Here is a 21196-nt window from a genome sequence, read left to right on the forward strand (position 1 = left end):
GTGTTCCCACGCATTAGCATGCCCTGAGACAGTTCCAGTTCTACAGCTTTCTTCAGAGAAGACTTTGTGGCGGTTCAGATTGAGAAGCGAAGATTTTTCAACCTCCAGCCAGTGTCTGAGAGAAGAGAAATCTTCCCTCTGTGAGTTACTTACACTACCACGGGGTAGAACAAAAAGGATGATATCCCCAACTGAGTTAGCTTCCTCCTGTGATGCCATCACTCTCCTCTTAGACACCGTGTGGGTGCTATGATCTTGGAAGAAAAGCAGCGGCACTCCTATATAGAAGAATTTGTCCAGTGGTTCAAGCTCCATTCCAGGGGATTGCATTCGGTTTCAATAACACAGCATCTTGAAGATGAATGTACGAGGGGTTGATTTCGAATGTTCACCGCTATAAATACGGTGGGCTCTTTTTATCTCCATTACTTTGTCAGCAAGAGAGGGAATCCATTTAGGAAGATGATTCTGTATAAATCCCAGAGGGTTATCTCCTTCTACCCCCTCTTTCAGTCCCACTAGACGGATATTGGACTGGCGCTTTTATCCTCGCTTCTCGCCAGCTTTTCCTGAAGAGAGTCCACTGCTAGCTTAACCTCCATGGTGTCTTTTTTTGCATGATGAAGAGCTGTTTGCATGTTATCAAAATGATTTCTTATCAAACAAACATCCTCTTCCAGTACTCCAAGTCTGCATATCTGCAGTGGAAGTGAATTCTTCTTTAAACAGTTCCACGGCCAGAACTAAGGTGCATCTTTTAACAAATTAGGCAACAATGGCACAAGCTCCCCCTCAGGAATATAGTAGGGTCTTTAACTCACTTTTTCTCCAGTGAAGCCAGTGTCAATTGACATTTTGTCGTCTTCATTCGTAGCTCTGTTAAAAAAAACAGTCAAAAACTAACCAAATGTTAATAGTTTTGCTGAGGAAAAAACTGATTCAGGATACCCGAGTCAGGGAACAAAATCGAACTACACTACCATTGTTAAATTGGTGCACGATAAGTAAAAGTACTTTTCAAATCAATCTTAAATGTAACTGGAAGCCAGTATAAGGAGTTTAGGGTTTTGTTTAAGGTTAGTTTAACCTTGTTTTTTGGATTAAATCCTGGCAGCAGTGTTCTGGATGAGCTGCAGCTGTCTAATGGTCTTCTTGGGAAGGCCGGTGACAAGACCATTACAATAGTCCACCCTGCTAGTGATAAAAGGCGCCTGAACAAGTTTCTCCAAGTCTTGACTGGAAGTAAAGCATCTAATTCTTGCAATGATTTTTTAGATGATAGTATGCGCAGTTAAGTTACTGCTTTGACATGATTACTGAAACTAAGGTCTGTCTCCAGAATCACACCAAGATTCTTGACTTGATTTTTAGTTGTTAGACCCCTTGAGTCAAGGTATGCATTCATCTTGAAAACTTCATCTTTGTTTTCAAATGCAATGACTTCAGTTGTCTCCTTGTTTAACTGAAGAAAGTTCTGGCACATCCAACTGTTAATTTCATCAGTGGATTGGCGGAGATCCAATGGGGCTGTAGTCATTTGGAGATAAAGGCTACGGTAAATCTGAATATCATCAGCATAAGCTGTGATATGCAATTTGGTTTCTTTCTCATTATTTGATTTAGTGGGGAGCATACCGGCTAAACCAGGCGGTGCAAGAATTGAGCCTTGTGGGACTTCGCATGTCATGGTCATCCACTTAGACTTATGCTCTCATAATAACCTCTCTAAGTATGACCTAAACCATTTGATTACCATCCCAGAAAGCCCTACCCAGTTTTCCAGTCTCTCTAGTAGTATGTTATGACCGACAGTGTCAAACGCAGCACTGAGATCTAGTAATACCAGCACTGATATTTTGCCAGAGTCAGAATTTAAGCAAATATCATTTATTATCTTAATGGCTATCTGTGCTGTGATGCAGTCGAACACCAGATTGAGTTGTCCAGGTATCATTTGGAGTTTAACCCCAAGTTAGAGTAGAGCAGGTGGTTGAAAGCCTGCATGAACAAACAAAACTTCATAAAAAAAAAAAAAAAAAAAAAGAAGTTTTTAAAATACTGCAAGGTTCATGAATGAGGCTCAAAGAAAACATTTAGTTAATAAAAAGGAACCATTTTACAATATGCAGCTGCAAAGCTTTTTTAAAAAGAAAACAAAAAAAAAAAAAAAAAGAAGTTGGTTTTATTGATTAAAAAACAAGGTGAGCAAGCATTTAGAGATTAACAAATCTACTAAAGAACTTCAGTGCATAAGCACATTTTGGTTAAAACAGGCAGGCAATGACACATTCAGGGAAGAGGACTCCTCTAGGACTCCTGAGTACTGGGCTCTGGTGGGGAGGGAGCACTGCACTTCACAGCTGGAAGAAACTGGACCCAGTCAGCTTGCCACCTAAGATTGATGGGAGAGTGCTGGATTTTGTAAATGGGTGGGGGCTAGACTGAGCAGGGAGAGAGAGATGGCTGGACTCCCCATCAGGATGAGAGCTAGGTTCACCAGCTGGGATAGCATTGGATTGCTTGGCAGGCTGGGAGCTGGGCACCGCAGCAGGCAGAGAGCTAGATCCCCCCCAGCTGGGATACAGCATTGGATTCAGGTGGCAGGCTGGGAGCTGGGCAGGCACCGCAGCAGGCAGAGCTAGATCCCCCAGCTGAGATAGCATTGGATTCCTTGGCAGGCTGGGAGCTGGGCACCACAGCAGACAGAAAGCTAGATCCCCCAGCTGGGATAGCATTGGATTCCTTGGCAGGCTGGGAGGCTGGGCACACTGATTCCTTGGCAGGCAGCTGGGCAGAGCAGCTAGAGTTCCCGCAGCTGGGATAGCATTTGATTGCTTGGGAGGCAGAGAGCTGGGCACCACAGCAGGCAGAGAGCTAGATCCCACACCCAGCTGGAAGGATAGCGATTGGATTCCCCTTGGCAGGCTGGGAGCTGGGCTGCACCACTTGCAGGTAGAGAGCTAGGAAGCCCCCGGCTGTGAGATCAGCATTGGATTCCTTGGCAGGCTGGAAGCTGGGCACCGCAGCAGGCAGAGAGCTAGATCCCCCAGCTGGGATAGCATTTGATTGCTTGGCAGGCTGGGAGCTGGGCACCACAGCAGGCAGAGAGCTAGATCCCCCAGCTGGGATAGCATTGGATTCCTTGGCAGGCTGGGAGCTGGGCGCCAGAGCAGGCTGAGAGCTGATCCCTCAGCTGGGATGGCATTTGGATTCCTTGGCTTGGGCTGGGAGGCTGGAGCACCACAGCAGACAGAAGCTAAGATCCCCCCCAGCTGGGGATAGCATTGGATTCCTTGGCAGGCTGGGGCTGGGCACCTGCAGCAGGCAGAGGCTAGATCCCCCCAGCTGGGATAGCATTGGATTGCTTGGCAGGCTGGGAGCTGGGCACCGCAGGCAGAGCTAGATCCCCCCAGCTGGGATGGCATTGGATTGCTTGGCAGGCTGGGGAGCTGGGCCTGCCGCAGCAGGCAGAGGCTAGATCCCCCAGCTGGGACAGCACTGGATTCGCTTGGCAAGGCTGGGAGCTGGGCACGCGGCAGGCAGGCAGAGAGCTAGATCCCCCAGCTGGGATAGCACTGGATTCCTTGGCAGGCTGGGAGCTGGGCGCACTTGGCAGGCAGAGCTACCCAGATCCCCCCAGCTGAGTTGTCCCAAGGATTCCTTGGCAGGCTGGGGAGCTGGGCACCAGCTGGCAGGCAGAGCGCTAGATCTCCAGCTGGGATAGCACTGGACCTTGGCAGGCAGAGAGCTAGGTTCCCCAGCTGGGACTAGCATTGGATTGCTTGGCAGGCTGCAGGGAGCTGGGCAGGCAGGCAGAGCTAGATCCCCAGCTGGGATAGCTGGACCCCGGCTGGGAGCTGGGCACTGAGCAGGCAGGCAGGCTAAGATCCCCCAGCTGGGATAGCACTGGATTCCTTGGCAGGCTGGGGAGCTGGGCACCACCCGGCAGGCAGAGCTGATCCCCAGCTGGGATGGCACTGGATTCCTTGGCAGGCTGGGAGCTGGGCACACGCAGCAGGAGCAGAGAGCTTTGGGATGCCTGCAGATTCCCAGGCTGGGGGAGCTGAGAGCAGCACTGGCTGATTCCTGGATTCCTTGGCAGGCTGGGAGCTGGGCACCGGCAGCAGGCAGAGCTAGATCCCCCAGCTGGGATAGCACTGGATTCCTTGGCAGGCTGGGAGCTGGGCACACGCAGCAGGCAGAGAGCTAGATCCCCCCAGCTGGGATAGCACTGGATTCCTTGGCAGGCTGGGAGCTGGGCACCGCAGCAGGCAGAGAGCTAGATCCCCCAGCTGGGATAGCATTGGATTCCTTGCCAAGCTGGGGGTTGGACTCCACAACTGGGTGAGCACTGGACTCCGTAGGCAGAGGACTGGACTCGGCAGCTGGGGAAGTGTTGGACTCCTTGTCAGGCTGGGGCCTGAACTCCCTCAGCATGCAGAAAGCCAAGTTGCCCAGCTGGGATAACACCGGATTCCTTGGCAGGCTGGGAGCTGGGCACCACAACAGGCAGAGAGCTAGGTTCCCCAGCTGGGATAGTGCTGGGTCCTTTAGCAGGCTGGGAGCTGGACTCAGACAAATTCTTCACATCAATACCTACAGAAAATTGGTGCAAGACATGTCAGATAAGAGCAAACTAGCTTTCCTCATGGTAAAGCATTATCAGAAAAAAAAAAAAAAAAAAAAAAAATTTTACCATAAAAAAAAAACTAGCCCAGATGCATTATTCAAAGACAGCAGAACAGCCAAGTTGCACTCTACCACTGGTGGGTTTGGATTTTGGCTTGCATAAGGACAAGACAAGGGGCCATCTGGAAAACAGGAGGCAAGAGCTGGAGTACAACGATACACAATCACAATACTCATTCAGAACTAAAACTTTTGGAACTTACCAAAAACAAGAAACATTTTAAGACATGATCAACTTAAAACTACGCTTCATTGAAGTGTTAAATGTGAAACTACTCCAAGGGTGGAACTGTATGGTTTTGGACTTTACCCTCCCACTACACAGGGCACAGAGATCAGAACAGCATTCATAATTTTTAAATAGCTAAAACTACTGCATGACTCATATTTGCACTGTCCCAGATTAAATGCATTTGGAAGTTTTACATTTTATCTTGTCAAGTGCCCCATTTAAAGTTCGATAATCTCAGATGAGACCTGGGTTTAACACTTGAGGAACAAACATTTAACACTCATGAGTTTAAAATATTCTAGCTGAGCCCCCAGGGTGAATTTAAGAGCGGTTTTAACATTACAAGTGCTTGGCGCATCTAATCTGGATCAACACCAGCCAAAGCAGATTTGAATTCAGCAGTTGGCATGCACTGAACGTTCTAATCACACCAGTGTGATCATTCTCTTCAGGGACTAGCCAAGACTTGTCACACCAGTCTGACCATACACAAAAGGTTAACGTTAAATTTATAGCTGAACTGCATCACACACTGCTGTATTGTGGCTATATGGTTTCAATAATACAGGAAGTCAGTATGCCACTTTAAATAAACTACACATTGTAAGAAAAAAATAAAATAAACACCCCACACACCACAACCACACAAAGTCTACAAACCTTTCTGCTCCACATGCACTTGCTCACTACCAGACTGCTGTAAAGGACGCCCAATTGGAGTAGCAAATCCTGAAGACAAAATATAAGGTTAAAGAAAAAAAGAAATAAAAACACACATTTAAAACACTACATTAAGGTGGGAACAACTTCACCATTGAGCACCAATTGGTAACACAATAACACCACAAATACAAGACTTGCAATAGCCATTTTGAGCAAAGCTTGAACAATCAACAACCAAACACTGCTTTCTAAAACAAACGTTGAGTCAGGGGTTTTAAAGTAACACAGATTTTCATCACCTGGGTTCCTCGTTAAAGTGAAATTAGGAAGAGAGGACCCACTCATCAACGTTCTCCTGCAGACATTGGTTGGTTGAAAAATTACTATTGTGATTTTCAAAATGTTCATGGATGTCAATTATATTTGATTTTTAGAAGATAATATTACTTGAACTTACTAAATTAATCCAACATGGTCTATACTGTTTCTCCTAGAGTATGAAGGGTGGTGGAAATGTAGGAGCATTTATCTGCCACAAAAACAATGAAGATGAATTAAACATTTATGGATCGCACCAACCTCTGGTCGGCCATCTGTTTCTTTAATATATAGTAAACTTAATGATCACACTGCAAAGCCTCTTTCGATTAAATCTATATGGAATCGTGAATTAACAGATTGTCAGTGTTGGGGGTAACGCATTACAAGTAACTCGAGTTACGTAATCAGATTACTTTTTTCAAGTAACTAGTAAAATCGCATTACTTTTTAATTTACAAGGAAATATCTGAGTTACTTTTTCAAAAAAGTAACGCCAGTTTCTTTGTTTTTCCATTTATTGACTGACAAGTCTCCTGTCCCCATACTGAGAGAAATCAGAAGTACAGAGGCGTTGTGTGCACTGTGTGAACATGTAGTTCTAGACTAAATGTGAATGTGCATTAATACATCCTACTCACAAACAATTTAGAGTTAGTATTCATCAAAATTAATTAAAACAGTGAAATGCAAACTTAGAATATGACACAAACCTGCAATAATTAAATGTTAAATAACACAAATGTATCTAATCCCATTTTATTTTATGGTTTTTTTGTTGTTTATTTTCGATGATCCAGTTCAATCATACTAATAAGCAAAAATGACTTTAGATAAACTAACAAATGTGCTTCATTGCTTTTTTATTGCTGAAGAGTGTTGAACCTTCTTCTCCTGTGTGCTGCTGTACAGACGTGAATTTACTTCTCCTTCAGCCTGAGGTTTATTCATTACATTTTTGGTGTGAAAGGGCTTTTACATTTGCTATAAATAAAACTTCTTATCTTAAAAACAATCAAGCCCTGCTCATATTTAAAAAGTAACACAAAAGTAACGTAATGCATTACTTTCCATAAAAAGTAACTAAGTAACTAACTAACATTTTGAATTAGTTACTTTTTTGGGGAGTAACGCAGTATTGTAATGCATTACTTTTAAAATAACTTTCCCCAACACTGCAGATTGTCTGAATTTCTAAAAACTTGGCTCATCGTCTTATCCATTTTAAAGTCATCCATAGAGTAGGGATATGCCGGTATCCAATTTTCCTGTTAAGCATTAATTGCTCATGCTTTTATCACAGTGTACGGTATTATCACAGTATTGAAATTTAGTTTCAAAAAGGGGTCATAATACAGTATAACAGGTTAAATAACCTTTTTATAACAAAAAAATAACTGAACATTTAAATACAATAAAGCAATACAGAAAAATATATAAAGTTAAAAAGTTTTACACAGATTAATGTGCAAAAGAACTAGAAAGACCAATAGGTATCACTTTACAATAAGACTTCATTAGTTAACCTTAGTTAATGCATTAACATTCACAATGAGCAATAGCTACATTTGCAACAGAAGTTATTCTTTGTCTTAGTTCATGTTATCTCATTAAATAACACAGTTGCAACTTTTGATTTTAACAACGTGTTATTAAATATTGGAATACCTAAGATTAATGAATGTTCAGAAGAATTTTTAATTGGCAGTTTATGTCAACTAATGAAGCCCTAATGTAAAGTGTGAATTAACAATAAAGAATCAAAACTCTAGGGCAGTGGTCTCCAACCCTGCTCCTGGAGAGCTTCCGTCCCTACAGATTTCAGCTCAAACCCCAATCAAACACACCTGAACCAGCTAATCAAGGTGTTCAGGGCTACTTGATAATTACAGACAGGTGTGTTGGAGCAGGGTTGGAACTGAAGTCTGCAGGATGGTAGTTCTCCAGGAGTAAGGTTGAAGATCCCTGCTCTAGGGCATGTTGTAGTCCAGATTAAAATGAAAAAAAAGGTTTGAAAATAAATAGCCAATTAAGTCTAAATATTTAAGTATTTGGCTGTGATAAACACCATTGCAAATCCACAAAATCTGAATGGCTATTTAAATGTTTTAGAAAGTAGTGCAGCTGCTTTATTTATGGGGTTTCCAGAGTAAAGGCTGCTTTTTTCTGCAGTTTAGCGCCATCTGCTGTCAGAGAGTGAATGTGCTTTCATTCAGCGCGTCTCTCACGTGTTCCCCCACGTGCTTCTCATGCATGCTTGTTCACATCAGAGAACACAGGCGTCTTTCAAGCAGCACACAGCAGTGATGTGCATTTTGACCAGCTGATGGGAATAGTATTCTTAAAATGCATTCCAAATTCTGAATAATTTGTTGTGTAATATATAATTATTCACGGTATTTAGAAGTGCCCACGATAACAATATCGTGCATGTCAATTACCGTGATATATCGTATTACCGAATACTGGCACATGTCTACATAGAGTATACATAACTCCTTACAAGAGATTTAAAATGAAACTGCAATTGACCTATAACAGCCATGTCTGTAACACTGTATCATCAGGTACTTTTTTCCACATGTTTTGGGAATGTCCAATTGTTGTCAACCTATGGAATTCTGTTTTATCCTTTTTACTTAATTACATGTATAATCCAGGTTTATGTCTTCTCAATGATGATTCTAACTCATGTATAAGTTCATTAAAGAAGAGAATGTTGTTTGCTGGTTTTACAGCTGCAAAGAAGACAATAATAAGGAGTGTATAACTGGTGGAGTTAGGTTAAGACAGATGTGAGATTGTGTGGTTTGTTCCCTACCCTGTCAATCAATTGCCCATCTCGAAACACTTGTGCAACGTAGTTACGTGACATGGGTGTTTCGAATCACACTTCAGAGCAGTGTTTCGAAACATAAGCACTTCGGGATCTCGACACAAGGCCAAAACGTCAGTTTCGCGTCAGCCATCCCTAGTTTTTAGCAATTCAGTGCTTTCAAAAAATTTTATTAAACAAGAGAATGAGTGTTATTAAACTTATCATGCTGGTGGTCTTCCCTCACCAGTTATCAAATCAAATCTCTTTATTGTCACACAAGTGTGATGATGGCAAAATTCTTGGGTAAAAGACCCTCTGCCATAGCAGTACAAGCAACAAGATATGAAAAATTAACAGTATACATGAATAACAATATGCATATTTTACACAATATACAAATTTTTCACAATATACAATTGTAGCGTACACACTAATATACAATAGGGCCTACACATTCCTCCGCGTAATATTCACATAGTACACAGTATAGTCAAGAGACATGTAAATGTATGTATAGCTTTTATATATGACTTACCGTGGTAAATACTGTTAGTATTTTACTGTGTAGTTCAGGCTGTAGTAGTTCGTAGTTCAAAAGAGAAGAATGGTGCTGCATGTTTTCTATGCTATACAGTACAAGACATGCTACAGTGCTGTCAGAGTCAGTGTGGCTGGTGTGTAGATGAAATCCAGTGTGAGGGGTAGGGGTAGGTGGGTGATTATCATTTTGCTATTTGGAGTTCAGTAGTCTTACGTTCTGCTGGTTCGGGTCCTGATGCTGCGGTACCATTTGCCGGATCATGGCTCGGGTGGCAGGAGTCTCTGATGATCTTCAGTGCTTTCCTCACTCATCTCTGGGTGTAGATGTCCTGGAGAATCATTATAATCCGTAATTATGTCCCCACTGGATGCAACAATTGTCTCGTTTGTAATGAGTTTTATTGTTTTTGTCTTGTCTCACCGGTGTTCTGACCGGGACACGCATCACATTATGGTGAGGGGCATAACATTTCCGTCACACGCTTGAGGCATTCGGCCAATCACAAAGCATTTGATAGCTGGCCAATCAGAGCACACCTCGCTTTTCACACTGATGAGCTTTGTAAAAATCGACGTGTTTCAGAAGGCAGGGCATAGAGGCAGTGATGGACAGTAAGTAGTTTTTATTTTTTTTTATTTGAGTAACGATGTGGATTACTTCACTACATTCCAAAGCATAAGATCGTAATTTTTACATCACTACATTTCATAAAACATATCGTTACTCCTTATAATATCTCAAGTACTCCGAGACACAGAAGCGTTTCTGATTCAAGAACAAACTGATTCTTTTCTATGAACCTTTTAAATCTGTTTGCAAATCGCACCAAACGATTCATTCACGAATTAGAATGATACGTTTGCAGCTGTTCTTGAGTCGACAACTCAATGATTCAAGTTTAATTTTTGGTTTGGGTTTCCAGTGAACTGAATTCACAAGTAAGAACCGGGAGATCTTGTGAGCGCACGTGTGATTGATGCTGTTAAAAGTAAGTTACTAATGTCAATTTTAGGATTAATTATTGTAACTGAAAATCATATTAAGTCAAACTGTCATTTGTTTGTGAACTAAATCTGCTGTAAAGAATTATCTATTTAAGCCCACTGAAATGCTTGAATGCAGACACATCAATCAGTGTCTCTATGTTTAAGGTAAAAAAAAAAATTAAACCTTAAAATAACACAGAATAAATAAAATAACTCATGCACGTTCATATTCCCTGCTGCCATTACGTTCACAGTTTTGTTAAAATTATATGCATTTATCCCTATATGACATCTGTTTTTATTTTATCAACAGTATACATTTTTATATTGTTTGAATTAACTAGCCGACTAACGTTAGACAGATTTAATTTTTCTTCATAACTAGGGTTGGGAACCGAGTTTTTTGAAAAGAACCGGAACCATGAGCAATTTCGGTTCCGAAAACGGGTCTGGTGCGACACGTGACCAAGTGCTGTGAGCAGCCTTGCGTCGGTGTTGTGATGATCCAGGCGTTTCCATCAAATATGTTACAAACCAAATAACAAAAAACGCCACCCTGCCTCTTTAATTACTCAGCACATTGTTTCCAATGACTCACACTCCACAGACGCGCCGCGCCGCATCGTTTCTCACGACTGTACTGCACTCGTGCATTTGTTTGTTGTTAATGTGGTTTTTTTTGGATGTAAATGTGCCAGGTGTGAGTTTTTTATTTATCTTCATTATATGTGTCCCATATTGTCATTAATATACATACTGACTTCAACTTGGACCACTAAATAAATAGACTGCTATTGTTATGTAAGTATGAGGGTTAGATTATTTAGTGTAAAGGTAATTTCAAGAGCGATAAACAAAGTGATAGAAAATATTTATTTTCATGCATTTTAAATGTTTAAAAATGTGGAAACCACTCATTGCATCACACCATCTCCTGATTGCATTATTATTTGTAAAGTAAAAAATAAAAAACATAATAATAGTTCATTAAAATGGAATCGGAACTGGAAAATTACTGTAATATATAGGTTGAATTTTGACATTGCCAAGCTTTAAATTAAGTTGACAGTAAGTAATAAACAGTATTGAGCATTGTGTAGTTGAGTATTGTGCATTTTTCCTTACCACAATGTTTTTAATAGTTGTTCATGATTTTAATGGAACCGGAACCGTTATGCAGAACCAGAACCGGAACTGCAAACTTTCTAACGATTCCCAACTTTATTCATTACCATACTGATAATAAGTAAATATTGGTAGCTGATGCTAACTGTCTAGCTAACAAGCTTGCTGGTGCTGAGTTGAGGTCATTTTAAGATATAAAGTCCAAATATTTTTATTCAACCACCTAGATAGATTACATCTGCAGAAAAAAGAAAGGATGTGATGTTCAGAACATGGTAACTACAGTAATCATCAAAGTGGGAAGTGATGGCCTCTGGGGGCATTTGGCCAGGGGTATTTTTAAAAATCATCATGAAAATATAATTATATTTTCCTTAAAATGTTCTTCCTAACTTCAGACCTTTTTCTCATGTCATATATAACTGTGATGTTCTGCAAAACAGCAAACTTTAAAACACTTTTTTCTTCCTGGTGAAGATCAGATGGTGAGCTCTGTTTTCTCTCAGGTACATCACAGTGAACATTACTCTCGTCAACGTAGTCCATATCAACAACAAACATATATCTTGACTCAATAAAGGTTACTGGGGAAAATCCCAGGTATTTTGAGCAGTAAGATTATAAAAAAATATGTGCAAATATAAAATTAAATTAAGTAGTCTATATAAAAATTGCAAAATAAATCTATCAGTATTTTTTTACTGAAGTACATAAAAAATCAAGTACTTTGGTACTTTCACTCGAGTAAAATTGAAAAAGGAATACTTTTACTGGAGTAATATTATATTATACGTATCTGTACTTTAACTCAAGTACTTGATTTGTGCACAGAGGAGGAAACATATGTACAGGCATTTGGAAAATAAGGATTTTTGAAGCGCTTAAACTACATAAAGCACACACCCCTTAAAATTTATTCCAACAATTTGGTGAAATACACCATAATGAAAGCTTAATCAAGCATTTTTAAAAGGCTGGTCAATGGCTGTAAGGATGGTCGAAAAAGGGGCAAAACTTTCCATCATGCTGAGTTAACGTCAAGATTTTTGAGTAAATCAATAACATCCTGGGAAAACACATTTCAAATAAAAAGTATTTGGGAACCTGAACTACTAAAGTTTACACGGGGTCTCAAAAATGGAAGTATCTGCCTCTGGCTGCTGGAACTGTGTGATTTGGTCAGTTTGTGAATGTCATCAGAAAGGGGCGCTGTTCACACCAGAAGAAACACAGAAGGACAAAACCTGCATTGCATTCCTCCGAGAATTCCCTCCACGTCAAAACAGGTCAACAGATCACTTCTGCATACATGTTTGACTTTTTGTGACATCTATCTAGCAACATACAGTGGACTTATCGCATGTCTCAGACCCTCTGGAGAAGCTCAGGGGTTAAACACTCACTAGTGGCTCAGTTTTAGTACTGCACTTTAAAATGACTAACTAACGCCGTTTGTAAAATAATACTACCCTCAAATATAAGAACAACTGTCACTTTTTATGAGATGTGTGAACTTGCATGTTAGTCTTTCAGCCTCCCGCGCTGACCACTTTTTTTCATTATCTCCGCCACTTTCTCTCACTTCGCTAGTTTGGCCTAAAAAGGGCATATTATACTGAGAGAAGTGTGTGTGTGTGTGTGTGTGTGTGTGTGTGTGTGTGTGCACAAACTGAAAAGAGATCAAGAGCAGGACGATAGGGCTATATGAGAGGAAGAGGTTGTAAGAATGAGTGGAACCTAAGAAAAAAAACTGAGAGGAGGGTGTTGAAGATCAAATGAGAATCCTCACATGAACACCCGACATTTTGCATTCTCCACTTCCTGTTAGAGACAGGAAGTCACTAAGTTCAGTGTGTGTGAAGGTGTGTGTTCCTTTTTTAGTGGTGCTTGCTAACAGATCAAGCGATCTCTATTATTGCTCATGGTGTGATGAGCGTCTCTCGACCTGGACTGTTTTCACACTAAAGTATAGATCAATGCAATTTAACCATGCAAATATGATGATAACCCTGCATGGTCGAGAGGAATTCTGAACATTTTTAAAAGTGGTTGGAATAAAAGTGGTTTAAAGGTTCTGTTAAATAAAAAACCCTTACAACACCAAGTATAGCTGCCCAAAAAAAATATCGTATGATAAAAGAAATAAAAATAATAACTTATTTCTAAATTTTTCCAGTAATAATATCTAAAATTCATAAATAAAGATAACATTAACTTGAGTAGGACAAAAAAGCAAGACTTAATGCCTTAAGTCATTGTTCTACTCAAGAAAATGTTTCTTGATTTAAGAATCTTTAGATATGTGTAATGAAAAACTTTTTGTGTGATGAGTGATTGGTTCTTGAAATCATGTCTTGTTGCTGTACTTTCAACAAGTTCTGCATGCATATGTTCGCCCCTGAAATTGAAAAGTGCAGCTGTTGTTTGTTACTGACGAACCTCCTCCGTACAGACTTGATAAATCTGGATCTGTATGTGTGTGTGGCATTTTCAGTGCTTTGTCATCGGAAAGCACACAGTTGGGCTCGAAGCGGCTCACGAGCTTCGCAGAAGGGCTATTTTCTTCCCCGTTTGACTGGCAAATGAGTTTCCTCTTAACACACAAGGCTTCTCAGCCACGCACACACACACTCCACCCAGAAACACACCCCGACACTGACCAGCAGAGACTCTTCGTTCTGACCTTAGACTGCAGACTTTCTGTTGAACCTATAATAAGAGAAAACTAGCAGAGCTGTGAGGTACAGAAGACAGAAAACGGCTTTATAACATTTACGCCATTCAGAACAGACTCACCGTGGAGCTCTGAGGGTTATTAAGTGTTGTCACATGCTTCTGTCAAAGAGAATTTCACAAAAAACAGTGTTTAATATTACTACCCATAATCCCATGGGGAGTCAGCCAAACGTCAATCACAGACGTATCATCAGAAATCACCTTCCTTTCTTGCAAAGCGCTGCAAATGATGCCTTCCAATTTAAACACATGACAAGTCTACTTACATATATGGATGTATCAATAATGTTCAATAAGTGTCAAATATATTGTTTTTACTGATTAATCCAGTGAACTGTAAGTCAGTAGGTTCCCGATTTGTACACTCTTTAAAAATACAATGCCTTAGAAGAATCTCTTTTTCTAAATGGTTCCAAAAGACCTTTAAGCTTTCGGAAGAAAAACTTTCTGTTTCTCAAAAGGTTCTTCGTGGCGAATAGAAGGTTCTTCAGATATATTAAAATTTAGGTCACAAAAGAGAGTTTCTTTTAAGAACCTTTGACTTCCATGTGTTTCTTCGATGGTATTGCTGCGAAGACAGCCTTTTTGTCAGACCTTTATTATACAGATGGTTCGAATAGTTGTGTGTGATGTGCGCCAAACCTTCTCTAGACCAGCATCCATAGTTAAATTTCTGACAGGGAATCTAAAAGAGTCAATAGTAAAGTGCACTCAATCATTGCTTGCTCTGTTCGTTTTGTGAGTGTTGAAAGTGTTCCTCGTTTTTTCTCTGTGTTATCAATTCTACAGACTACAGAACTGTTCATCAGCGTTTATCAAAAGTCCTGGCACGTTTTAATGTATTATTTTCATTGGTTCCGAAGCTAAAAATCACACTGCTATCGCGTGAGCAATCGCATGAGTCGAATGAACTCACCGGATACACTCCCTCTGGGTGCGCATCACACACACAGAAGAAAAAGAATCCAGGTGTGTGTATTAATGCCTGCCTCTCAGGGCCTACCTCCTCTTTTCAATCTACCTGTAGTCAGCTGTGTGTTCGCATGGGTATGATAGAAACGTCTCTCCACTCTGGTCTACCAAGTGAGACTAAACATGAGCAGTGAATTCCTACAGCTCCAGAACATTACTTCTAAACTCACAGTCTGCTGCTTTCTCCTTCATTACCAATGCCGTTTCTGTCTTCAACCCAAAAACAAAAGAAAAAGATTCGAACTTATTTTGTAGCATAATACCTGTTGTTTTTTTATTTACTGTCTTATACATTTTAGTTTTTGAACGATTTTTAGTCATTTTTGTTCTTCAGTATTTTCTAAAAAAGTAAAGGGCTTCCTAGCTAACAAGGAACATTCCTCACGAATGGTTGTCCTCAAAGTGACGACAAAAGTTCCTTTCAGTGAAATTAATGCAAACTGTTCGTGTTAAAGTGATACGGTCATTTAGCAAACAACACAATATTTATACATGAATTCCTGCAGTGTTTTTATCTGAAGGTACAGTTTAAGTTTGTAAATGCATTTTAAAAAAAACGTTTTTAACTGTAATGGCTTCTTGCGGGGAACCATTTCAAATGTAACGTTCCCGTAATTTTTGTAAAGATGGAATGTTCATAGTAAACATTCAAGGTTACTCACCTCACATTGGTTAAACGTTTAAAAAACTGAAACAACTGTTTTTGTTAGTTGGGTTCTTTTGGGGTTCTCCAAAGAACCTTTCCAGTGAAACAAGTCTCAAAAGGACTCTTTTTTTTTCGCCTAGTAAAGAACCATTGTAGGGAAGACATGGAACCGTGGGATTCCAGTACAAAACCTTTACTCTTAAGAATGTGTTCATGATAGAAATTACACCAGCTGCAATAAGTTTGAAAATCATTCTTTTTTTCCAGAGTGCGATTTAAGTTTTCTTACTGAAGCCAAGTTCACAGTGTGACTCGTTCTCAACCGTTTACCCAATTTGTGTAAACGTGCCAAAATTCACTCTGCTGAGGGTCCCGCCCCGTTCTCTACCTTGAAGCGCAATCTGATTGGTTTCCCGATTAGCGCATTTCTGGTCCATGGTCTGCTCTGATATGGGACAGTGGAGATGTTCTCCACAGCATCGTCTCACAGGTCAGATAGGGCCTCCAGTAGAGAAATAAAGTCCAGTTTGATCTCATTCAGGACGGTTGTCTATTGAACTCTTCCTGTCGTATCAATGCAGCTTGCCGATTCCCAAACAGGATGTTTGTTGGGGGGGGGGGTCACTTGTCTGATGTATTCTGTCGCCTCCTTTATACCGATCGCTCCCTCAAAAGGACAAAACTCCAAGCCAGACTCACGGGACAAACTCCAGATCAGCTCAGGACTTTAGACTTTAACTCAGATTTAACTCAAAGTAAAGTTGAGATAGGATCCTCTCGATTGATTAGGAAGTGAAGCAACCAGCACACACGCTCACGTGTGTTTATCATGATGCAGAGAGCATGTTTTTTGACGAGTCGATGCTTTAAAAACGATAGCTCGCTGGAAAATGAATCTCCTGTCAATATTTGCCTCAACTTCCTGCTGATCTCATTCTCAAACACAAAATGAGAATGGGCGGGACAAATCTTGTTTCACCGCGATTTATTCCATGAGATAAAAACGTTCCCATGTCTGCATGAAAGTGAAGTACATATGGATTCTGCGCAATAGCATCACGCCAGGTCCGTTGTCACTCGAGCGGTGAAAGCCAGTTCTTTTTTTTTTTTATTCCTTTGTATGTGGAAAGTGTGAAATGAGATTTTGAGAGCTGCCTATTCACATTATTGGTCGCTCACTTCAATTCATATTCATGATGACTTCAGATCAATGGACTGCGAAACGGCTATTTTGTTGACATTGGTCATTTTCATTTCTATGAGAACGCTTTCACACAAACTCTCCTTTTGGGTTTTTAGGGTTTTTTTTTAGAAATATATGTGGCTTGGGAATCCACATGTGCTTTACAAGCAATCTTAACATAAATCCAAGATCTTCCACTACGATGCATGTGCAGCCATAACAAAAAATTATTTGAATAATGACAATGCAGCGAGGACCTGACCTGATTTTTGTGTGCATTAAGCCCACACAAGTTATTTCATAAATCAGAAATGCATTCTCCATATATAATATTCTAGAGGGTTTAATTAAAAAGCTTGCAGGGCAAATTCGCAAAACGTTTGTGGCAGGTTTCTCTCAAACTTATGAACCAAATATTTAGGCAGAAACATTTTATAGAACGTTTGTTTCAACTTTATCGGGTCTTCAATGTTGTCAAATCGTTCGCACAAAAACTCGATTTGTCTAAATAATGTTTATTCCCCTAACATATATATATATATATATTTTTTTTGTTTAAAGTCTACAAATTATTTATCTTTTTTAACATGGTGATTACTTTATTTCCAGAACTGTCAGACGAGAAGCGTTCCCATTAATGTTTTGCAAAACTACAGAAATGGAACGTTCCACTAACGTCACCACAAAACGATGGAAAATGATTTTTTACAACATAAAAAACCGGTCATCGGCTAACATTCCAGCAATTGGATTTATCCTTCCCTGTAAAATTTAGGCTGGATGTTGTGGTTCTAACATGGTTTTTTTTGTTTTTTTTACTTCACTGCATGTTGTCAGAACATGCAGATATCACTAACGGTTCCCATAATATTTTGGAAAAATTATCAAATTAAAAGTTCCGTCAGTTTTTGCCAGTGTTTCATTTTAATGTTTGTGCTGTTAACTTTGTTCAGAACGTTCAGAAGAGAACATTCCAGTCATGTGTTTCGCTAAAGATTACAATAGGAATGTTCCACTAAACATTCGCGTTTTTAAAACATTTCAAGCACACAACAAACAACAACAAAAACAGACTCAGGGTATCATTCATAAATAACGTTCCTGTTACACGTAAAAGTTCTCAGAACATATTTTTTGGCCGGTTTGCCCCCCCACACGGTTCCCCGTTTGCAGTTTGAAGACACCAGCGCGTCAGTCTTCAGATGCCTTCAGTCAGCGATTACCCTCAAAAAACAGAAATGACTTCAAACTAAAACCAGCGCATCTCGAGTCTCGCGCGGTGCGGAAGTGGGCCGTGGGGGAAGGGCTCGCGCGCTCCGCTGCATATAAACGCACGCGGACTTCCTCTCCAACTCAGTTTGCATCGGAGCAGAGACACACTCAGGTAAGATTTTCTTTCTCTTATCGCTTTCCTGGAGCGGCTCAGATGATGATGATGATGATGAAGTGTTTTCCCGCTCCTCAGATCTAAAGCAGCAGTCATGAGCTGGGACAGCTACATCACTAGCCTGACCAAGAGCGAGTGGGTGGATGATGCGGTCATCCTCGGATGCACACCGGGTCAGGAGTCCGTTTGGGCGGCATCACCGGGCGGCTGGCTTGAACCAAGTCTCGGTACGCTGAGGGGACATTTACACTGAAAGGGAAACTTTGCACCGCTTTGTTTGTCTAAATTACGAATCCTTGTATTTGTGTTTAAAAAACTTACTTGTTCCTTCTTCCTCATTCAAACCTCGCCGCGAGTCTGGATGCGCTCGCATCTCCGCAGGTGCTCTTCAGAATATTTATAACGGAGTCCGGTGCGGAGGCGCGTGAAGAGGCACGCTTTCCTAAAAGTTTCACGAACGCAAGCCGCTTGTGGTTTCCGTCATCCCTCGCGATTAGAGGAAATAATGTACGGTTTATTCATTCGCGGTGAATTTCCTCCACTGCGGTGGAGCGGAGTTCAGTCTTAGCGCTCCTTATTGGTCACGCGCCGCATTCAAAGGCGGAAGCGAGCATCTCGAAGGGAGCAGGAGCGCGCGCGCGAGAGCGAGACATGGGCGGAGACGAGGGCGCGCCGCGCGTTCTCGCTCTGGATTTTATCTCAGATGATTGTGTGTGTTCGCTATTAAATATTTAGCGTAAGTGCGCGAGACTTTCGACCTGTAGTGAACTACCGCAAGTGTGTCTAATATAAAGTAACATTTAGTTTTAAAAGTGTCATTTCAACACTGTGCTTCCTGTCTCCGGTTCCTCTCACTAACTTGCATTCTGACATGAGATATATAGTATAATACTGTGTATATTGTGTGTGTGTGTGTGTATGCATGTAACCTATGTGTTAAAGTGAAATTCCTCAAGATAAATAATGTGTGTGGTGTGGTTCCATGTCGTAGTAACATGCAGCTCAGTCTTTGAGAGTTTGGTTATTTTTTTTTTTCTCTATTTCATATTTCATGTAGTGTTCTTCAAATTGTTGCAGCAAGGTTCTCTCAAAGTTACGAACAAATAGGTTTCTTCCCGGTAACTTTAATAACTTAGCAATCATTCAGAGTTATCTAGTCTTTAATAATGATGTGATTTATTTATGTTTATACAGCGATGAAACATTATTGATACATCATTCGTAGAATGTGTCTTCCAGAAACATTTTAGTTGAATGTTCGTTTAACGTGTTTTTATTTTTTTTATTTTATAAATGTTACTGCTTGTTTTAGAATGTTCAGATGACATTTAAAAGTAACATTTCTGTAATGATAAAAATGATACAGTGGAATAATTCACTGGACGTTTTGAACATTCGGAATGTTAACGTTCTGGGAATGTTACCAAAACTTTCTCGTAATTGGCTTAGTTTGTTAAATTTGTGATATAAATGCAGCTGTATCTACGATTTCCATTGAGAATGAACTAGATTAAAACGGTGAACTAATGCACTTTGAAGCACATTTGAAGATAAAATCTTGATGTTGAAATAAAAACTCCTAATGCACTCCAAAGCCAGGTGATTCATCAAGATGTGACCGTGATCTAGTTACATTCTAAGACTTCTCTGGAATAGATTCGGAGCACTGGAGGCTGATTTACGGTCTGTGTTGAGCTGCAGATAGGCGTCATCTTCATAAACATGATATCCGTAACATGAGGAGAATCTGAGCGCGGATCTCCTTTCTTCTGCTTGTCTCAGCCTGTGTTTGATGTGAGGATGATACTCCACTCTCAATCCTGTCCTCCGTTTGTGTGGTCTCCGTCAGGCGTTCTGAGGTCAAGGCTATCTCGCCAGTGACCGCACGTAATCTGTTTGCCAATGAGTAGTGACTCTGGCCGGCAGGAAGTGCACGGTGCCTGAGAGACGCTCTGAATGTTGGACGGCCAGAACACCATGGACATCAAGATGGAAGACCCTCAGAGAAAGAGCCCGACCCCTTCTCCTCACCATCGGCAGATCTCACAAAGGTAGAAAATATAAAACAGCAACAATATATGAGCCATATCAAAATATAATGAGTATATGGCAGGTGTGTAAGGTTGTAAATTTTAACAATCATCGTAGTAGGAATATTATCATGGAATATCACGATTTATGATGCATTAGTTATGTGAATTAGATTTTTCATTTCTCTTATATATTAAATATTCTATATAAAGTGTATACAAGTCTAATATGTAAATTCAATAGCAATTTATAATTTGAAAAAAGATTTTAAAAGTATTTTAAAATATCATATGCAAATGTATTACAATTACATGCATTTATATTTAAATTTTCGTTTATTTAAAAAATGCAATGTCATTTTATTTCTTTAGTTTCTTGGCTGAAATTAGACCTGGGCATGTTTTTATATTCAAAGCATACACAAATATATGTAAATGTATTACAAATATTTAATTTATGCTTAATTTTTATTAATAATTGATCTATGATTTATATTTTACAAAAGAATATCATTTATTTTCTTTAGATTCTGTGGTGAAATTTGTTCTGGGCATTTTTATTTATTTATAAATGATTTACAAATACTGCATATAAAGATATTAAAATATTTTATTTACATTTATTTTTAATTGATTTATAAGCTATATTCTAAGTCATTATTTATAAATCTAAAGTCATAGATTCTGAAGTGGGTTTATTTATTTTATATATATTTTTAATTTATTATAATAAAATATTTTTTTTAATCTTTTTTTTTTATATGAAAGATTTATAATTTATATTTATTTACATTATTTTAATTTAGATTTTAAAAATGCAACATCTTTTTACTTTTGATTCTGGGGTGAGTTTGACACTCTTATTTCTCT

General features: G+C 39.8%; 1 long non-coding RNA gene across 1 annotated transcript; it reads left to right on the forward strand.

Annotated features, from left to right (window-relative positions):
- The first annotated feature begins 18255 nt into the window (after positions 1-18255).
- LOC122144015 lies at positions 18256-18409 on the forward strand. The gene is made up of 2 exons (XR_006159497.1): positions 18256-18293; positions 18375-18409. It is a non-coding gene; the product is annotated as an uncharacterized LOC122144015 (long non-coding RNA).
- Positions 18410-21196: the final 2787 nt, after the last annotated feature.

The sequence above is a fragment of the Cyprinus carpio genome, unplaced genomic scaffold, assembly GCF_018340385.1.
Source record: "Cyprinus carpio isolate SPL01 unplaced genomic scaffold, ASM1834038v1 S000006559, whole genome shotgun sequence".
Lineage (NCBI taxonomy): Eukaryota > Metazoa > Chordata > Actinopteri > Cypriniformes > Cyprinidae > Cyprinus > Cyprinus carpio.